The 22,238-nt window shown below is 48.5% G+C and overlaps 1 protein-coding gene across 1 annotated transcript in view; it reads left to right on the top strand.

Moving 5' to 3' along the window:
* SHANK1 (SH3 and multiple ankyrin repeat domains 1) overlaps positions 1-22,238 on the top strand; it is a 1,748,119-nt gene that overhangs the window by 40,752 nt on the left and 1,685,129 nt on the right. The window lies entirely within an intron of this gene.

The raw sequence follows: 22,238 nt of genomic DNA, 5'->3' as shown, positions 1-22,238 counted from the left end.
GCCCCTCTCCTCTCTGACAGTCCTCTGCCCCTCTCTCCCTCTCCCCTCTGACAATCCTCTGCCCATCTCCCCTCTGCAATCCTCTGCCCCTCTCCTCTCTGACAATCCTCTGCTGCTCTTCGCTCTGACAAACCTCTGACCCTCACCTCTCTGACAATCCTCTGCCCCTCTTGACTGACAATCCTCTGTCCCCTCTCCCCTCTGACAATCCTCTGCCCATAGTTTATCCATTTATAGAGCGCTTGGTTACACCAAACGGTGTGTCCCCACGCTGAGACATAGAAGAGAGAGAACTGTTACACAAAGGAGAAGCGCATGCTATATATCGATGAGATTTCAATCCTGCTATACAGCCATGTTTTTCGTTGTTTACGGAATTTTTTTCGGATGTCTCTGTTCTTAGCGCTATCGGCAGAGTGTTCCAAGTTTTTGCTGCCAGGTACCTGAAGGAGCGGGCTCCTAGTCTGGCTTTGTATATCCTTGGTACCTTCACCAAGGCCTTCCCTGAGGACCGCAGAGTCCGACCAGGTGTGTATTCCATTAGGAGAGAATGAAGATATTTGGGGCCGCACTTCTTGAGGATGCGATGGCCATATCACAATGCCTTAAAAGTAACCCTCTTTTCTACTGGCAACCAGTGCAATTCTTTCAGGGCATTCTCCAAGTTTGCTCTTCTGGGTAAGCCGAGTACCAGTCGGGCAGCGGCGTTTTGTACCCGCTGCAGTTTGGCTAGTCCTGTTTTAGTGGCTCCAAGATATAGGACATTGCCATAGTCCAGTTGCGAGGTTATTGTCGCATGGACGATTGCTTTCCTGGCACTAGAAGGCAGAAGATCAAGGATCTTTCGCAGGATTTTTATAGCTCCATAGCATTTGCCCGCAACCTTATGAATCTGGTTCTTGAAGTTCAGCTCAGAGTCGAAGTAAATTCCTAAGTTTTTGACTTCAGTTTTCGGGTTGGGCAGTTGGCCTAAAGATTCAGCCCACCATGCAGATGACCAAATGGTTGGTGATCTGCCCACAACCATTACCTCTGTTTTATTTCCATTTAGTTTGAGGCAGTGGTTGGAGATCCAGTTCGCGACCTCTGATAAGCATTTCGAGAAACGCGTGGCTGCTTGCTCCTCATTTTGTGATAGCAGAACAATTAGCTGCGTATCGTCAGCGTATGAAACAATTGATACATTATGTTGTTCCACACGCTCTGCTAGGGGACCTACATATAGATTAAAAAGAGTAGGACTCAGTATTGAGCCCTGAGGGACCCACTCTGCAATGCTCTGCCCCTCTCTTCTCTGACAATCATCTGTCCCCTCTCTTTTCCTCAGTCCTCTGGACCTCCCCTCTCTGACAATCCTCTGCCCATCCACCCTCTGCAATCCTCTGCCCCTCTCTTCTCTGACAATCATCTGTCCCCTCTCCTTTCCTCAGTCCTCTGGACCTCTCCTCTCTGACAATCCTCTGCCCATCTCCCCTCTGCAATCCTCTGCCCCTCTCTTCTCTGACAATCATCTGTCCCCTCTCCTTTCCTCAGTTCTCTGGACCTCTCCTCTCCTCAATCCTCTGCCCCTCTCCTCTCTGACAATCCTCTGCCCCTCTCCTCAATCCTCTGCCCCTCTCCTCTCTGCAATTCTCTGCCCCTCTCTTCTCTGACAATCATCTGTCCCCTCTCCTTTCCTCAGTCCTCTGGACCTCTCCTCTCCTCAATCTTCTGCCCCTCTCCTCTCTGACAATCCTCTGCCCCTCTCCTCAATCCTCTGCCCCTCTCCTCTCTGACAATCCTCTGCCCCTCTCCCCTCTGACAATCCTCCGCCCCTCTCCTCTCTGACAATCCTCTGCCCCTCTTGACTCTGACAATCCTCTGCCCCTCTCCCCGCTGACAATCCTCTGCCCCTCTCCTCAATCCTCTGCCCCTCTCTTCTCTGACAATCCTCTGCCCCTCTCTTCTCTGACAATCATCTGTCCCCTCTCCTTTCCTCAGTTCTCTGGACCTCTCCTCTCCTCAATCCTCTGCCCCTCTCCTCTCTGACAATCCTCTGCCCCTCTCCTCAATCCTCTGCCCCTCTCCTCTCTGCAATCCTCTGCCCCTCTCTTCTCTGACAATCATCTCTCCCCTCTCCTTTCCTCAGTCCTCTGGACCTCTCCTCTCCTCAATCCTCTGCCCCTCTCCTCTCTGACAATCCTCTGCCCCTCTCCTCAATCCTCTGCCCCTCTCCTCTCTGACAATCCTCTGCCCCTCTCCCCTCTGACAATCCTCCGCCCCTCTCCTCTCTGACAATCCTCTGCCCCTCTTGACTCTGACAATCCTCTGCCCCTCTCCTCAATCCTCTGCCCCTCTCTTCTCTGACAATCCTCTGCCCCTCTCCTCAATCCTCTGCCCCGCTCCTCTCTGACGATCCTCTGCTGCTCTTCCCTCTGACAAACCTCTGACCCTCACCTCTCTGACAATCCTCTGCCCCTCTCGACTCTGACAATCCTCTGCCCCTCTCCTCTCTGGCAATCCTCTGCCCCTCTCCTTTCTGACAATCTGCCCCTCTCCTCTCTGACAATCCTCTGTCCCCTCTCCTTTCCTCAGACCTCTGCCCCTCTCCTCTCTGACAGTCCTCTGCCCTTCTCCCCCTCTCCCCTCTGACAATCCTCTGCCCATCTCCCCTCTGCAATCCTCTGCCCCTCTCCACGCTCACAATCCTCTGCCCCTCTCCTCAATCCTCTGCCCCTCTCTTCTCTGACAATCCTCTGCCCCTCTCCTTTCTGACAATCCTCTGCCCCTCACCTTTCCTCAGTCCTCTGCCCCTCTCTTCTCTGACAATCCTCTGCCCCTCTCCTCTCTGACAATTCACTGCCCCTCTCCTCAATCCTCTTCCCCTCTCTTCTCTGACAATCCTCTGCCCCTCTCCTCTCTGACAATCCTCTGCTGCTCTTCCCTCTGACAAACCTCTGACCCTCACCTCTCTGACAATCCTCTGGCCCTCTTGACTCTGACAATCCTCTGCCCCTCTCCTCTCTGACAATCCTCTGCTGCTCTTCCCTCTGACAGACCTCTGACCCTCACCTCTCTGACACTCCTCTGCCCCTCTCCCCGCTGACAATCCTCTGCCACTCTCCTCAATCCTCTGCCCCTCTCTTCTCTGACAATCCTCTGCCCCTCTCCCCGCTGACAATCATCTGCCCCTCTCCTCAATCCTCTGCCCCTCTCCTCTCTGACAATCCTCTGCCCCTCTCCTCAATCCTCTGCCCCTCTCCTCTCTGACAATCCTCTGCTGCTCTTCCCTCTGACAAACCTCTGACCCTCACCTCTCTGACAATCCTCTGCCCCTCTCGACTCTGACAATCCTCTGCCCCTCTCCTCTCTGACAATCCTCTGCCCCTCTCCTCTCTGACAATCCTCTGCCCCTCTCTTCTGACAATCCTCTGTCCCCTCTCCCCTCTGACAATCCTCTGCCCCTCTCCCCACTGACTATCCTCTGCCCCCTCCCCTCTGACAATTCTCTGCCCATCTACCCTCTGCAATCCTCTGCCCCTCTCCTCTCTGACAATCCTCTATCCCCTCTCCTTTCCTCAGACCTCTGCCCCTCTCCTCTCTGACAGTCCTCTGCCCCTCTCCCCCTCTCCCCTCTGACAATCCTCTGCCCCTCTCTTCTGAAAAATCCTCTGCCCCTGTCCTCTCTGACAGTCTTCTGCCCCTCTGACAATCCTCTGCCCATCTCCCCTCTGCAATCCTCTGCACCTCTCCTCTCTGACAATCCTCTGTCCCCTCTCCTTTCCTCAGTCCTCTGGACCTCTACTCACTGACAATCCTCTGTCCCTCTCTCCTCTGACAATCCTCTGCCCATCTCCCCTCTGCAATCCTCTGCCCCTCTCCCCACTGACAATCCTCTCCCCCTCTCCCCTCTGACAATCCTCTGCCCATCTCCCCTCTGCAATCCCCTGCCCCTCTCTTCTCTGACAATCATCTGCCCCCTCTCCTTTCCTCACTCCTCTGGACCTCTCCTCTCTGACAATCCTCTGCCCCTCTCCCCTCTGACAATCCTTGGACTCTCTCCCCTCTGACAACCCTCTGCCCCTCTCCTCTCTGACAATCCTCTGCTGCTCTTCCCTCTGACAAACCTCTGACCCTCACCTCTCTGACAATCCTCTGCGCCTCTCGACTCTGACAATCCTCTGTCCCCTCTCCTTTCGTCATTCCTCAGGCCCTCTGTCCTCTGATAATCCTCTACCTCGCTCCTGTCCTTCAATACTCTGCCTCCCCTTTTGTGACGCAGCGGGGTCGTAAACAATGCACCACGTTGCAACATATTTACAACGTGACGCATCTAGGGAGATGCGTCACGTTGTAAAGCCCTGCGCTACATTATACCTGCATCAGGTATAATGTATGCAGGGTGGGCATTCCGATGCAAGAAAGCCTCGTAAAAGTGACGCAGTGAAATCTACAAGATTTCACTGACTCACTTTTACGACGCCACTGTGTCAAAACCTTACGCCTGCTTGAAGCAGGCGTAAGGAGTGATGCAGCACAATAAGTATAGGCCGCCCCTGCACATTGCTGGGGTTGCGTCCTTACGACAAAAGATGCAACACGCATCTGTCTATCCTTGCGCCACGGTGCACCACATTGTAAAGGCGACGCATCCATGGTGGCGCAAGGGTATTTTTGTATGTTGCATCTTAACTGGCGCATCCCTGCTAATATGCAGAGATGCACCAGTTCTTGTAATTCTGCCCCCAAATACTCCAAAAACCCATAAATTGGGGGTCAATGTGTGTCAGAGGAAAGGGGGTGGAGTTACAAGGGGCAGAGCTTGAAATGCAGAGTAGGACAGTCAACTTGCACATTATCTTTGTTTTTTTAATGGCTGAATACAATTTGACATGGATAAACGTGACAGCAAATCTGTTTTAGCCTACTTAATTGATTACAATGATGGTGAATTTTTAAATATTTTACTTGCTTAAAATACCTGCTGCACAACTACAATTGTGTACAGCACGTTTGAGGGGGTTATAATAATGCTAAAATAACTCTGGTGATTATTGCAGATCTGGGAGAGTTCTGTGTTTTGTCCAGTCTCAATTTTCACTCATAAAGTAGCATTGAAGGTTAAGGTTACTGCTGCAAAGCACATTGTGTAACATGCAGATCATAGATTTGTGTTTTATGTAGATAGGTAAGTGGGCTACTGCTTTTGTTTTGTTACTTCTAATTCATAAACTGCAATCCTTCTAATAGGACAATTTATTTACCAGCATTAAGGAGCTGCCTGCAAACTGTAAATCGTTAGATACTTATTGTTTTTCACCCAATATGTTGTTATTATAAGATTTCAAACAATATGTCCTTTGGGAAGTGATAAAGTCTTCTTAGTACAGCCGTCCCCAAATATGGTGTGTTATGTTTTATATTCTGGCCTTGTGTTTCCCATGACCATTCACTCTTAATATTTAATGTCTAGAAGTATGGATGATATGTGATTCCTACACCTTATAACCCTCATTGTTTTATGTAACATTTCCTATATACTGATTTACACACTTTTATGATTTGTTGTGTCTGTGTGTGTGATGTAAAGTGCTCTGACACCCTTCACCGGAAATAGTAGCGCTATAAAGGAATTACATAAAAAATATAGTAAGTGCCATTTAATGCATTATTTGTGCAATACCTCATACACACAGATAAATCTTTCAATCTTACAGTACATGCAATTCAATTCAAGAAAACTTTATTTCGGAGAAATCTCCATAAAAGGTACATAAGATGAATATAAAAACATTTAAAAACCGTACATTAGGTAATTAAAATTAGTAATAAAAGGGGATAAAAGGGAATATAACATTGGTGCAGCCACACAGCTAGATATCTGCTGATTACATAAAATCATATGCCATTTAACACAGTGCAAGATGAATCATGATAACATTTTTAAATACCGTTTCCGCTTGTGCCATAAAGCCCCCAGAAATTTGGCCACAGCAAACACAATGTGAACAGCCATTTCACTCTTGAGAATTCTAAAGGCTTCGTGGCACCTGGTGAAACCCAGATTCCTACAAGCGGGAATGATCCATTTTCTGCGCGCCTCAATATAGCCCGGACAAAAAAATATAATATGCAGTTCAGTTTCATCGCTTACCCCGCATGCCGGGCAAATACTGGATGTCGACACAGACCAAAGACTAGTAAGTGCACGAATTGGCAAGGACCCGTGCCTCCATTGCAAATAGAGCTTCCTAATTATTACAGGGTAAACATTGTCAAGGACCGATTCAAAGCTGTAGGTGTTCTTCATGTAGAGGAATTGGTGCGTTAAGGACCCTAGAGATTTTGAAGGTCGAAGTGTGGGAGCCTTGGAGTTATAATACAATTTGGTTAAAACTTTTTTGGGAAGCCTGAGACAGGCATCCTGAGGGTCGTTCCAAAGTGCATCTAGACCTAGGCCCACCAGACTATTCCTTACAAATTTAAGCCAGGCAATGTTCCCCGAGTTTGGGAAGCTAAGGACTTCCTGCAGGCCCTGTCTGTAATGAATCAATTCGGGCACCGCCCACAATCTGCGCCAGTAGATCACAGGACGAAGTGCCAATTCTTCTCCCAGGGGTCTAATGCCTAGGTCGAGTCTTAGAGGCACTAGGGGTGTACTAGGAGGAAGAGCTACTAGGCACCTAAGAAATCTATTCTCCTCTTTTGTCAGACTATCCAAGACTTTATGACCCCATAATTCGCTACCATATACAGTACATGCACATCTCTTACACTAATGGGGTGGGGCAGGGAGGTTGAAAAAAATAAAATACATGCCTCCATGTCATAGTTTTCTCTAAAGCACTCATGAAGTGATAAGCTGTGTGCCATGATTCCTTCTAATGGCACCCAGCTCTTAGGCTCCAGATAGCCACCAGCCAAGCTGATACTTGAACAAAAGAGGGGCTGATGGCCCTTTAAATCAGGCATTTGTGTCAGCTGTAAGTGAAAATAAGAAAGGCCAGTCGCTGCCAGCAGGTTGCTGCTACAAATTAAAAGCAAGAACTGCAGGATTATGTCCCGGTGTAAGGAAATTACATCAGGGCAAACAGCGAATTTCCCTGGGTTGGCCAGATCCAAGATCCAGCCCAGAAACATGTGCCGTAACTGGGATCCAGTGCGATCCCCCGACTTTCCAGCACTGACCCCCTCCACTTGCCATTTCATCAATCCACTCTGCCCTTTATCCCCTGACCACTCTTTTTAGTTTCTCCACTATGTCCTTCTTCTGTACTCTATTTCTTATGGTTCCCTTCCCTCCACCTTCTTTCCTCCACAAATCATTGATTTTCCCCACTGTGACCATTTTATCTCTTCTTCTGATTTCATCCACCCTCTCAGTCACATCTCCACTTTTATGGTTCCCTCTCTGCCCCTCTTCTGTCTTCCACCTCCCATGTCAGACACACATTCTGCCCCTCTCCTGCCTCGCCCCCTCCACTCCCTCACCACCTCCCCAGGACTCCTCTCCCCCTGCCTTACCCCCCTCTCCTTCCCCGCCATCTTCTCGCCTCCCCAGAACTCCTCTCTCACTGCCTTACCCTCTCTCCTCTCCCGCCTCCTCCCCAGGACTCCTCTCTCACTGCCTCTCCTCTCCCCGCCCCCCTCCTCTCCCGCGCCCCGCCTCCTCCCCAGGACTCGGCAGACCCTCCCGCGTGCCTGCTCGCGCCCCAACGTCTGCTGAGATTTCCAGCTCCTCGGACTCCTCCCGCTATCGCGCTCTTCGACATTTCAGCACATTTCAAGGCCCTTTGATGTGAAAGACTCGGGATTAACATCAAGACGGGAAGCGCAGCAAAGCTGCCCCCATTAACGAGCTCACAGCCTTTCCCTCAGAAACCAGGGCCTGCGCCAGACTGCCACTGGTCCATAGTGTCATGGGGAGGGGGCTCGGATAACACCAGAGAGGGAGGACCTCTGCTCTCTCCCCTTTTCGGGGCTACCAGCATCCTCAACAGACCTCTGCTAAGCCCAACGCTCAACATCAGGGCCCAACGAAGGCCCAGGAGAGCTGGGGGCTATGAAGAGCTGGGGCTACACCAGGCCCCAGCATAGGCCCAGGAGAGCTGGGGCCATACCAGGACCCAGCATAGGCCCAGGAGAGCTGGGGGCTATACCAGGCCCCAGCATAGGCCCAAGAGAGCTGGGACCACACCAGGCCCCAGCATAGGCCCAGGAGAGCTGGGGCCACACCAGGCCCAAGAATACACCCAGGAGAGCTGGGGGTTACACCAGGCCCCAGCATAGGCCCCGGAGAGCTGGGTCCACACCAGGCCCCAGCATAGGCCCCGGAGAGCTGGGTCCACACCAGGCCCCAGCATAGGCCCAGGAGAGATGGGGGCTACACCAGGCCCCAGCATAGGCCCAGGAGAGCTGGGGCCACACCAGGCCCCAGCATAGGCCCCGGAGAGATGGGGGCTACACCAGGCTCCAGCATAGGCCCAGGAGAGCTGGGGCCACACCAGGCCCAAGAATACGCCCAGGAGAGCTGGGGGTTACACCAGGCTCCAGCATAGGCCCCGGAGAGCTGGGTCCACACCAGGCCCCAGCATAGGCCCAGGAGAGATGGGGGCTACACCAGGCCCCAGCATAGGCCCAGGAGAGCTGGGGCCACACCAGTCCCCAGCATAGGCCCCGGAGAGATGGGGGCTACACCAGGCTCCAGCATAGGCCCAGGAGAGCTGGGGGTTACACCAGGCCCCAGCATAGGCCCCGGAGAGCTGAGACCACACCAGGCCCCAGCATAGGCCCAGGAGAGCTGGGGGCTACACCAGGCCCCAGCATAGGCCCAGGAGATCTGGGGCCACACCAGGCCCCAGCATAGGCCCAGGAGAGCTGGGGGCTACACCAGGCACCAGCATAGGCCCAGGAGAGCTGGGGCCACACCAGGCCCCAGCATAGGCCCATGAGAGCTGGGGGCCACATCAGGCCCCAGCATAGGCCCAGAAGAATGGGGCCACACCAGGCCCAAGAATATGCCCAGGAGAGCTGGGGGCTACACCAGGCCCCAGCATAGGCCCAGGAGAGCTGGGACCACACCAGGCCCCAGCATAGGCCCAGGAGAGCTGGGGCCACACCAGGCCCAAGAATACGCCCAGGAGAGATGGGGCTACACCAGGCTCCATCATAGGCCCAGGAGAGCTGGGGCCACACCATGCCCCAGCATAGGCCCAGGAGAGCTGGGGGCTACACCAGGCTCCATCATAGGCCCAGGAGAGCTGGGGCCACACCATGCCCCAGCATAGGCCCAGGAGAGCTGGGGGCTACACCAGGCACCAGCATAGGCCCAGGAGAGCTGGGGCCACACCAGGCCCCAGCATAGGCCCATGAGAGCTGGGGGCTACATCAGGCCCCAGCATAGGCCCAGAAGAATGGGGCCACACCAGGCCCAAGAATATGCCCAGGAGAGCTGGGGGCTACACCAGGCCCCAGCATAGGCCCAGGAGAGCTGGGACCACACCAGGCCCCAGCATAGGCCCAGGAGAGCTGGGGCCACACCAGGCCCAAGAATACGCCCAGGAGAGATGGGGCTACACCAGGCTCCATCATAGGCCCAGGAGAGCTGGGGCCACACCATGCCCCAGCATAGGCCCAGGAGAGCTGGGGGCTACACCAGGCACCAGCATAGGTCCAGGAGAGCTGGGACCACACCAGGCCCCAGCATAGGCCCAGGAGAGCTGGGGCCACACCAGGCCCAAGAATACGCCCAGGAGAGCTGGGGTTACACCAGGCCCCAGCATAGGCCCCGGAGAGCTGGGTCCACACCAGGCCCCAGCATAGGCCCAGGAGAGCTGGGGGCTACACCAGGCCCCAGCATAGGCCCAGGAGAGCTGGGGCCACACCAGGCCCCAGCATAGGCCCAGGAGAGCTGGGGGCTACACCAGGCCCCAGCATAGGCCCAGAAGAATGGGGCCACACCAGGCCCAAGAATATGCCCAGGAGAGCTGGGGGCTACACCAGGCCCCAGCATAGGCCCAGGAGAATGGGGCCACACCAGATTTCATCATATCCATGCAAGATAAATGCCAATTAGAGGGATATATTTGGGGGGGTTGTTGTTAATTATACCATTTGAATCATGCCTTATTGCACAGTTATGTCTAATAAAAAAAAGTCACATCCATATCACTCACATTACCTTAACTTATAAAAAAAAGAAAGCGACGTTCTCAGTTAAGCCTGATCCTATTCCACATGCAACCAATATACACGCAATTATACCTTTTATTTAGAATATGCATTCAACTAAGACAGGGAGGAGCGAGGCAAAGGCAGCCCGGGCTGTATTGCGTTACACCACTGATTACAATTTGGTTCAAAATATTTAGGAAAGTTTAAAAAAAAATCCCACTCTTGCTATTTCTTCTTGACCTCTCGTAGTTTTACAGGCCATTATGATGTGTTAGCGCTCTGTGTTTTTCTATGACTATCTCTGGAAGACTGTTAGGTTCTACCGGTGCTTTTATTTAGGTCTGGCTTGATAGCGCAGCTATTTGCTGACCTAGTTCTACCAGTTCTTTAAAACATACATAGAGTGGGCTTTAACTCTACCCAGAGGAATCCTTTCCTGAGTCTCACCTCATGCTGTTGGCTGCTGGATGTATTTTTTCGCCTCCCATGGTATGATTGGATGGGACTGTCTAACATCTCAGAAGGGCATTGAATCATCACTCATACTCTGTGTCTCATAAATGGTTTGGGTACAGAAAGCATTGTTTTTTTGTTTTGTTCTTCACGACAGTAGCCATTTTTAATGATGTATTAACCCACGCATATGGGAACACAATGCAGTAGCTTAGAACAAAACAAGCATTGAAAAAGCCAATAGGGAAACCTTTTTATGTGGCAACACAGGCATGCACAAATACAGTTTGGATGCATTAGCACGATAAAAGTAGACAAATTAGCTTTGCCGGTGCTTGTTTGAAACTATTATTAGGTTTGGCCTGTTATTGTTCTGATTGATCTAATAAAACAACTAAATAGTATGTACAAAATGAGATAATCATGGCCATAGCACAAACGGTGGAAGAAGTTTTTCAGATGTTTTTAATCCTTTACAGCGCTATCATTTTATGGTTTTGTCGGAGTGGCCGATTCTTTTATTTCGGTGGCACTTACAGAACAAGTACATCGTTGATAAGGACAAAGGACTGCTCTGTATTCCTATAATGGTTCTGAAATCAAAAACTGACAAAATAAATGAATTGTTTTATGACTGCCATATCTGTTGGAAGAGCTAGATAACCCAGAAAAATATGGAAAAGGCACAGAGAACACAGAAAAATGGGGGAAAGCCACACAGGTAGTGAGTGCTACAGGCTTCCAGGTGTTTCCTGATGGCCTTCTCCATCCAAGAATTCCAACAAGAAAGCAGAAACAGACTACCAACCTAACACCTGGAGTGGGCACCAGAGTCTGGGGGATGGCGGAAACATATTCCGGAAATCTAGAATAAAAAACAGAGCATCATCACCTATATCCGCATCTTCCAATTCAACCTGCGGCAGCGCATTGATAAACTGGTTGAAAACTCTAAGAGCGGGAAAGGAGCTCTTGACTTGATGATGGATTCCTCGCGAAGGCTCAAGTGCAGTTTTTCATCCACGCAGCTAATTGTTTCCTGTTATCAACAGAGAATTTGTATTTGACTCTTCTGCTGCTCTTGAGAACCCACTCTTGACTCATTCTGAGGTAAATAAACAGCATTGCACTTTAGTGAATTCTTTTTTCAACAACAAGCCAGTTGTTAAATAAAGGTCCTAGTGGTTTCAAGCCTGTTTGTCAGGAGAGTCTTGCTGTCTCTTCCCTTTTCATACAAGCAGACGTTCTCTATTGTGATTCACTCTGGAGTCTTTTGGGTAATGCAGCCCCTCCTAAAAGTAAAGTAATATTCATTTTATATCCATGTGTATTTTTTCTTCTTCATTTTGTTAGAACGCTCTTCATACACTTTTGTATTCATAATCCCCACCTGCTCTTGCCTGCTTATCATTCTCCCTCTTTTTGTCAAATTTATTAAAATCTGACATATGTATCAATTTACTATGTCCAGCTTATCCACAAAACATAGCGTTTAGGCAATAGGTACTCAATGTGTCAGTTTTGGGCTGATTGAAAGTTTTACCTAATTGCTAAAAATGTCAAGCTTCAGTTTATGCCAACTCCTCTTCTTCAACTTAAAAGAGGAACTCTTACCTTAAGACACTAGAGAAGGTGTGTGTTTTACTTAGTCCTCTCGGCAAGGTCACCCCCAAACGTTTTGCCTTCACCATCCAGTTTTTTTAACCCGTTTGTATTGGTCTTTAGGACTCTTTGCACTTTACCACAGCTAAAATGCTTGTGCTGTCTCCCGTAAACATGGTGAAATTGGCTTCCACCTAATTCAAACATTTAATTTACCTGTATGACCCTAATAAAGTGATACTACATGTATCCAGGGCCTGTAAATTAAATGCTACTAGTGGGCCTGCAGCACTGATTATGCCACCCACTTACATAGCCCTTTAAACCTGTCTCCTGCCTGTCATTGCAGCCTGTGTGTGCAGTTTTAAACTGCCATTTCAACCAGGCAAAATAAACCTTTTGCTGGGACTAACTTTTCCTTTTTGGACACGTACTTTTACCTTTACGTTCCTAGCAGTGAAACATTCTTACATTCATTATCCACTATTGCAAGGTCTACCTTTCCCATTGAATAACATTGGGTTACCTTATTACATTTAATAAGCGATAACTTTTTGTTGGGAGCAGGTGTACAATCCTGTGCAGGTGACACCTATTTCTATACTATGTTTTCACAATTGTTACAACCCCATGAGGTTCCATGCTGCTTCTTGGTGAACATCAAAATCTTGAAGAGAAGTATACAGTGTTTCATTTGAGCCAGAGGTTGCTGGTGAGTCCCACCGGCACTCATATTCAGGACCGGAAGTTATTTTTCCTCATCAGACTTAGACCCAGAGCAAGAGAGAGAAAAACACAAAAAAGGAAATGACAGTGGAAGAGAAGTACAGAAAACTATGATAAGAGGAGAAAGAAGAGACTAAAAAGAACGTGCAAGAGAGAAATAAAGGGGCAGGCCTTGTCTGGTGGTGGATGAAAGAGACATGATGTAGAAACAAGACTCCGCAGCCTTGGTATTCAGCAATCCTCATGTTTGTCAGTACCGGCTTTGGACATCCAAAAAAACTTTGGCCACTGGCACTTAGTATTTTACAAATTTACCACTGGATAGTTCGAATTGAATCACATTAAAGCAGAGTTGATCTTGTTGGGGAATATGTCAAACCTTTACTTCAGGTTATTAAGATTCCTGGCTGCACTGGTCTTAAACTACCCCAGCAGAGAAGGTGAACAATCTGAGATTCCTATCTGATGCCGAAGCTTCCCTTTTAAACCCCAAATTAAATCTTTAGCCAAAAGTTACTTTTACATTATCGATTTCAACCAATACTTCTGCCTCTGTCCTTGAAGAATTGGGTGCTAGTGGTGGGGGCCACAATAAATGCACTACTAGATTATCGCAATGCACACAACTGTTATAGAGGCTTCAAGGGGCCCAGAATGCAGCTGTGCAGGCGTTGTATGGTTTTCAAAAATTGATCATGTATCAAGCCCTCCACTTGCTTTGAGTAGGTGTGTTACTAGAATATAGTAGTCAGACTACATATTGTGCCCGAAATATTGTTTACAAAATTATCAGTCCAGTGGAATGAATAATGTCAAATCTATACCCAATGGGACAATATTTTTGAGTATGCTCTTTAGGACACAATATTTATATCAGATAATATTTGCGACTAGCACATTCTTACATGCCACCACCTGACCTCTTCAATCAGTCGTCCTATTTCTTTTTCAGAGATACTGCAGTGAATATCAGTTGTTTTATGATGCCTAAACATGAGGTTGGTATAAACAGAAGCTCCCTGTTTTGTTGCAAAAACATAGGGCCTAATTGAGAGTTTGCGGGACAGGATATTTGCCACAAAAGTTGCAGATGTTCTGTCTGCCATATTACAAGCGCATTATAGTCATTGCACTTGTAATAGGATGGAAGGGATATCCATCACGTTTTGACGGGGAATGCAAACCCTAAATAAGACCCACAGGGCTTGACGTACAGTTCAGCGGACAGGTTACTCAGTCACAAAGGTGGTGGATATTCCGTCCACCGTACTGCAAGTGCCATTGGATAGAATGCACTGGTAATACGACATTTCCGTCACGATTGTGACGAAGTCACCCGTCTGTCAAACTCTACATCAAGCCCATAGTCTCCGAAATATAGACTACCAAAATGTCAACTTTATGTAAATATCCCTCTATAAAAATGTCGAACAGTGTTTAATTACTAAATTCAACCAAACTCAATGATCACACACATGAGGCCTGGGTTAATATACCGTTCTGTCTGCAGTTCTAGCATATTTGGGGCAGGTGCTTTGATGGTGAAATCAGGCAAGTAGGAGATGTTGGAGCTTGATATTTCTGGAAGGTCGATATTTTGATGGTCCTTGTTTTGGAGTTTATATTTTTGCAAAACATGTTTTTCCAGTCTTTGTTTTCACACGCTGCAGTGGCTGGCACTGCGTGCGCTGTACCACCCACTTGCCCATGTCATTCTGAAATATATGCTGCCAGCAGCCACTGGGCAGGAGAAAGATACAAAGGATTCTCTCACATCACTCCAGCGGGTAGCTCTCTGCTTTGCCACGATGCTATTTTGCGTGGCTGGTGGTGGTTGAGAAGGTAAACTTTGTGGCTTGGCCATAAACTCCGTCTTCTTTTTATTGCTTCCTAAACTTAGAGCCTCGTCGACATGCTACAGGACTCCAAGGCCTTCTGGTGTCCCTTGCGTTTGGAGGTGAAGTCTATATCCGTGCCTGCTGCCCCTTCCCCCCACTGAAGTGCTCTAACTCTGCGCTGTCCACTGAAGCGCCAATATTTACGCCTCCATAGACCGGGCTGGGTGGGTTTATCCAGACAGACCTCTGCAAATATGTGAACGGAACTCGTGACGCAGGTCCTGGAGGGGTCAGTGGCCCCTTTTGGGTGACGCTGGGCCCATCCACTTGATAAAGTGGTGTGTTCTGGGAAGTAGCAAGCGTCCTGTGCTGGCTCACCGCCCCAAGCACACCTGCTCCCTAAAACACAGCAGAGATGGCACGAGCCTGTGCCTTTGTCTGTGAGTGCTGCTCCCTGACCTCTGACACCGACCTATGACCCACAGAGGGGACAGCAACAAGACTTCCTTTCGGCATTGTCAGAAGGGGTCGAGAGGGTAGAAACTCCTACTGCGCTTGCATTTTGGTTCGCTCGCTAGCCGTGAGGGTCTGCTCCTGCTTCCAGGAGTCAAAGCAGTGACAGAAAGGTAAGGGTGCTCTTGGAGCCATGTTTACTTGTGAAGGGAAGCGCCATGACAGGCAGGGGTGCGTGACGTCACTTCCACGGGCATTTTGATTCATCATCGTCCAGGAGCCTCGTTCAGCGTGGAAAAAGACCCCACTCACTTCGAGCCCGTATCACGTGACCTCCCGTGGTGGGAGGTAGGAATATGGACCCGACCCCTAACCCCTCGTGACATAAGATTTCATGTCCTGCGAGGAGAAAGCCTGACCTAGGCAGCCATTATCTGAGGCTTCACCGTGCTCGGAAGCCGACTCCTCCTGTGCGAACTCTGAGTTCAGCACTACGGACAGCGTCCCTCAGAAGGCTCCCTTATTGATCCCAGTATCCCACACTTAGTAGGTTTTAAGCACGTAGTAACCGTGGGGTCTTTTCTAAAAAGCTGATGTTACGCAAGTCCCCTATCTGCCTACATGCTTAGTGTTGCTTTCAAGGGTAACATTTCATAATAAAACATTCGTAATCTGGACAGCGTGTTCATTCAGGGTGCATCGAGTCCCTGGAGCCCACTGACCCCCCGGTGAGGCTTGCATGTTGTTCTCCCCCTGCACTCAACGAAAAGCAGAAAGCACGACCAGCCTATAGTCAAGCTACTTAGAAAATGCATATTGTTTTAGCAACTAATGGAGTTGTATCCGGATATCGAATATTAGATATTTTATCAAAGTTATTTGAAAAGGTGAAGTGATGCCAGAAGATAATATGTTACGAAAATTGATGTATAAATTCCGTTATTAATAATATCTTGTTTTAGATAGTGCTTCAACGCGTATTCTGCATTTCTAAGCACTACAATTAAATGCGATATTGTGAATCTTAAGTTTACAAGGTTTCATTGTGATCAATAACACGTCGAACAGCTCATTCCTTGGCTGATCAATAATTTCTCTATTGCTCAGCCAGGCGGTGAGCTGTTCTATGTGTTATTGATCAAAATGAAACCTTGTAAACCTAAGATTCACAATATGGCATTGCAATAAAATATGTGCATATGTTTCTGCTTCATGTTTCAAATGTAACATACACTAAGCTTTCAATATTGGGAGGCTCTAGTGTCATCCATGAATAAGCGGTCACTGGCCTTTCTTGTACCATAAATAGGGTTCCTGCTTTTAGTCTTGTCATTTACTGTTTCACGTTTGCGTCTGCACGCATCCCTTTTTGTTTTTCCTAATGTATATAATATGTATTCCTTTTTAAAATTTCAATGATGAAAAAATAAATTTTGCAACTAGTGTATTTGCACATGTATTAAACCGATGAGTGTTTACTCGGCGTTCGATGTCTTCTGGGGTTCAGTGCGTTGAATAGTCATTACCAACTCAATTCTAGTGCTGGTGCCAGCATGTCAGCAGCTATGTGACCTGCATTAGGAAAGCGTATTCCTATTTGTTTTACTCTACGTGCTGCCAGTTGCCGTGCTCGACAACACGGAGGGGGTCTCAAAAGAAACAGACTACATTTCTGCATATTTCCGTTTTTACAAATAGATCAGGAAACAGATTGTTCCTCTTTGTATTGAATTGTTAAAATCCATAAAAACAGAAAACGTGAGCCTTACATAAAGCCTACGTCAGACCACATATGGTCCCAGGACAGTCCAAGTATTATTATGAGGCCAGTGGGCGCTCCTGAGCGGCCTTGGGTCACTCCGATAGCGGGTGTGACTGATAAGGCAACAATCTAAGGGGCGCTTGGTGGGAGGGAGATACTTGCGAACACAGGGGTGCCATCAACTATCTTCAACCGGATATTTATTGAAAAGGAAATATCTCATGAGAAATTAAGCAACATAGCAAAGAGTAAAACAAATATGTACATGAGAAGAATCCGTTTCAAGAGCCTGAGGTGGGGCCTCTGTTAGGTGGGAGGAGTTGATTAGTGAAGGAACAACACTAACATACCAGAAGTAGCTCTCTCCAGCACCACAACAACCTCGAGGCGCTACCTGGGGAACTGAAGTACAGACAGGTTCTTGCCCCAGTTAGTCAGAGAAATGTTCTAACATGAAGACACACAAACTGGGGTTCTCACTTGCCTCTGGCGAGGGGCCGCGCTGCCTGTTCAGACATACGGCCTGCAGGATCACAGGGTACCTGGGATTCAGGCAGTATCGAGAATGTTGTGCATGAGTGATGGGTGGGCTTCATGGCACATCTGTAAGTTGTTGGGTTGACTAACAAAAAATATTGTGAACCTGGTGGTCTCCATAAATAGATTTTTTTTGGTCCAAAACAGAGCTCCTCGTCCAGAGGTAGGACACCCTTCTTCTCCGCGCACTCTACTGTAAACATCCGGGCCATTCTCAGATAGGTTTTCTTTACAAAGAAACATATCAGTGATAGATTCTATGTACCATTTCAGTACTCTATCCTAAAATAAGATATATAATTATGATAAAGGCAGCCACCAACAACAAGGTACACATAAAAATAGTCCACAGATTACTCTCCATGGAGAGAAAATGCAATTTATAGTATCCGCCCACTATGTTCAAAGAAAGCTTTAGGGCTTCAAATCTAACCTGTGTTTAGCAAACACAATCCTCTCCAGAGGCTGTATTTAGGCTGAGGGCCAGGATAAATATAGAGCTCCATGGAAGAAAAAATGTGTGCAGCCATCAACCTTCTGCCTAACAGCCAACCCCAAAAGTAAAATTGTCAAAAGCTTAGCCAAAAGTAAATCACAAAGGCCTGGTCAGGGAGCATCTCAGCAGAAAGGAGACAAGTCCAGTGAAAGCCAGCCCGTTATTAAATCAGTAAAGACGCACATAATACAAATAACAATAGACCGAAAGTCTGCTCTGTGAGACATGTTAATTGCTAAAGATTGAGTTTTGGACACTTCATTCTAAATCTCCAAAGACCAGCAAGTGGGAGAGCACAATGGGAAATGCTGAAGACTCTACCAGATAGTCTAGAAATTCATATTTGGCTGATATGTGGCACAGGCACATTTAAATGACTAAAGCTGTGTGTGTGGTGCACCACAGCACAAATCGCTAGAGACTGGTATTTGGTATAATCTATTGTAAATCGATAAAGACTGGTATGTGGTACACGCCAATATAAATCACCACTTTTATGTGGTACACCCTAATGTTATTCGATAAAGACTGGTATGTGGCACATTCCAATATAAATTGCTTCTGTTATGTGGTATACCTGAATATTCATTGCTTAGGACTGGTATGTGGTACATCCCAAATTAACTTGCTAATTTTATGTGGTACACCCTAGTACTATTTGCTAAAGACTGATATGAGGTATACTACTGAGGAGCCCAGGGCCCTTGGAACATCTGTGAAGCGACCAGCATGAGTGGATTTTTATGGGGACAGTCAGCAAAATTTCCCAAGGGGGAGGGGCGGTGCTTAATGTTGTGTTGCGTCAGTGACTGGACTTGGCTCCCTGCAAGACATTCGTCAGCTCCCCACCCATCCCTGCCTGTCCGCCTTTAGAAAACAAATCAAGACTGGCCTTCTCCCCTGTGGGCAGTTTTGTGCCAGTCGTGGCGGTGGAGGACATCAACGCTCATTTTTGGCGAACAGAAAATGGGAGAAAGAAGGAGGAAGAAGAAGACAGGACACAGTGACAAAGGGAAAAGCAGCGCTGAAAAGGCAGGGCCAGCGCTAGGTAGGGGAAGTGCAGGCAGGTGCCCTGGCCCTTGCACTCAGCCCACCAACTTGGAGCCCCCCACCAGTACACCACGGGCAGGCCACGGCACACCAGCCGTGCTACTCATCTACTTGATAGCAAGGTTTGTAATTGTACTCATGGGTCTCGATGCTATGGTGCAACGAGGCCTAGGTGAGGGGGGTACACATCGTTTACCATGAATCCTTTTCCCTGAAGGGAATTACAACGCGGTTGTTATAACGACCGCGTTGTAACAACGCGGTCGTTATAACGATCGCGTTGTAACAATGCATACCATTACTCCGCAAGTCAGAACGACTTGCGGAGGGGGTAGAAGGTGTTGGATTTAAAATCCAACACCTTCCCTACTGTTGCACACACTGGAGTTGGAATAGTAAATTGTACTATTCCAACATCCAGCGCCTCCCTAGAGCAAGTTGTTGTTACGATTTGCAGGGTAATGGTATGCTTTGTTACAAACAACGCGGTCGTTGTGACGACCGCATTGTAATTGCACGCAGGGAAAAAGCATACAGAATAAAGTGGCATATTTGGGGAGGGGACATGAGGTGGCAACCCCTGCATTCTGCAGCACTGGCAGCGGACTCCTAAAAATCTTTGGGCCACTGCACTCAGTGCCGAGAGGGGACACAAAAGTGGCCGTGTCAATAATGCTCAAAAACCAGCGCCCCCTCTCTTAATCTCCTCCTGCAATCCCTTTCCATCCATCCACTCTCTCCACTTCTGATTGCTTTCTCTTTACACGCCCCTCCACTCCCCCCTTCTTTCTGTCTCCCTTTAATCCTCCCCCAGTCTGCTGCAATTAACCTGGGGAGCTGGGAAAAGTGACAGAGTACCCAGGAGCGGCCCTGGCTTTCAACACCGGCCTCCTACGGTTCCAGCTCACTCCGGAAGTGCCCGGTGGAAATGAAAGGCCTGTCAAGCCTACGTGGGGGGGGGGGACGCCTAAACCTACACAAGGCAACAGAAGCCTCCACCTGCAAAGCGCCTGCTCGCCCGGCGGGGGTTTAATGCGGTAAACAAGCACGTTGCATCCCACTGCTTGAGGCCTCGGTCTGACCTCTGCCCCGGGGGAGCCGTCATGGCCGCCGCACGCTTCACGCGCTCGTGGAGTCTGGTCGATGCATCGCAGATTTTCATTGCTTTCCACGATTCCAGCAGAGCTTCTGATTTGATCCATAATGATGTTTTTTTTTTCCTGATGTCTTTTTAAAGAATCCCAATTGTGCGGTAATTTTGCTGATATCCTGCAAAGCTGAGGTGATACGAAAGCAGAAATCAGCAGCTGTGTATCCCGGCGGGGATGGTTCCTGGAACGGTCCGGGGGAAGCTCGCCAGGTTATTGGAGTAATCCATCACGGCCGTGACCAGCACTGAAGGTCGGAGGCGGCGAGCTCCTGGGGGGCGTGGCTCTGGCCACCCCGTCACGGGGGCAGGGCTTGTCACCCGTAGGTGTGCCTCACGCTGGCGAGGACAGTCTTGACAGGTGGCTGCGTGGAATGATCCGGTGGGCTGGGAGCGGGTGGCTGATACGTATAGCAAAGGCCTGTCGCAGTTTGGGAGCGCCCGGTAGGTGCCTAGGGGGCAAAGGGCATTAATGCAGTAAGGCACATAGGCCTCTAGCTCCTGGTTCAGTGGTGAAAGGCATCTTTAATTTTGGTGAAGTGTGCCCGTGAAGTGTGCCCCTCAGTGCCCTGGTACCGCTGCACCTGTAATGTAAATGTAAATTGATACTTGTATAGCGCACTACTCACCCGCAAGGGTCTCAAGGCACTTGCACGAATACCGCTGTGGAACCCATCCTGGCTTTCCCTGTGAGGCGTCCACTCCTGGGCACCCCCAAGGTGGAGGCCAGGCATCCTTAGCGTTGTGGGGGCCGTTGTGGAGATTAAGCAAGCTATTGCCCAGAGTGGGACTCCATGATTGGAATGGCACCGAGGCGAGAATTATCAGGTCCGTGGAATTTTTGAGCCCAAGACCCACCGAGGCGGGGAATTGAACCCTGGTCCCGGGCTAGACCTCTGCATCAGGGTCTGCTGCTCTACTCATTGAGCCACACTTCTCCACTTGCCACACTTCTTCACTGCCACCTGCTGCACTTTTTTTTTTTTTTTTTTAGAAAAAGCTTTTATTGTGTCAAGTTTCAAATACAATGCAGGGCTCTGTAACCCAGATGCCTACTGCCTCAGTAAAAGGTACAGGATAATTGCATTGACATTTAATATTGTAGCACTACACATTCTAGGCCGCATTGATACCAACCTCCCACATAACAAGCATTTGCAAAGCAATAGGTCTCGCATTTACGCGAGTTTAAGGTATTGGCATTGTAAATGACAATGGGCCATATGTAGGTAAAACGTGTTTTGCGATTCTCAAATTGCGATTTTTAGGGAATCGCAATTAGAGAAGCGCAAAAGGCAATGTAGGTAGGAATAGCAAAATATTTTGTGAATCCCACATATTCCTTATTTGCGAATCGCAAATTGAGATTCGCAAATAAGGAATACCTTGCCATTCATTCCTATGGGCTAGAATGCCCATAGGAATGAATGGGAAGACATTCTCAATATGCGATTCTCAATTAGAGAATCGAAAATTGAGAATGCAATTTCAAGGTTGCAAGGGTGGCAATAGGACACCCTTTTGCACTCCTGAAATAAACATGTGTGCACATGTGGCGCACATACATCCGCTAAGGGCATGTATGTGCGCCACATGGCACTTTGAAAAATGTAAAAAAAAGGGAATTTTACAAAGAAATCGCAAATTACCACCAACCTGAAGTTGGTGGTAATTTGCGATTCCTTAAGCCAAAATCGTACAACTTGGGTGCTTCCTACATTGCATTTAAGGAATCGCCATTTGGGATTCCTTAAATGCATTTGCAAAATAAGGAAACGCAAATTTTGCAATTCCTTATTTTGCATGTGGGTTGTTGTTTGCTACATAGCACGCTGCCCAAATTGCGATCGCAAACGCTGAAATTCTGGGAATTTCAGCATTTGCGATCGCAATTTGGCTTCCTACATATGGCCCAGAGTCTTTTATTTATGTTTTAAAAAACAAAAATAATAGGCATTGTTATTTACTATGCGGTACAAAAGGGGGTGGTGATGGACGGAGCATCAGAACCAATCAAACACT

The sequence above is a fragment of the Triturus cristatus genome, chromosome 7, assembly GCF_964204655.1.
Source record: "Triturus cristatus chromosome 7, aTriCri1.1, whole genome shotgun sequence".
NCBI classification, from domain to species: domain Eukaryota; kingdom Metazoa; phylum Chordata; class Amphibia; order Caudata; family Salamandridae; genus Triturus; species Triturus cristatus.
The sequence above is the reverse complement of the archived record's forward strand: the minus strand, read 5'-3'. Positions and strand labels throughout refer to the sequence as shown.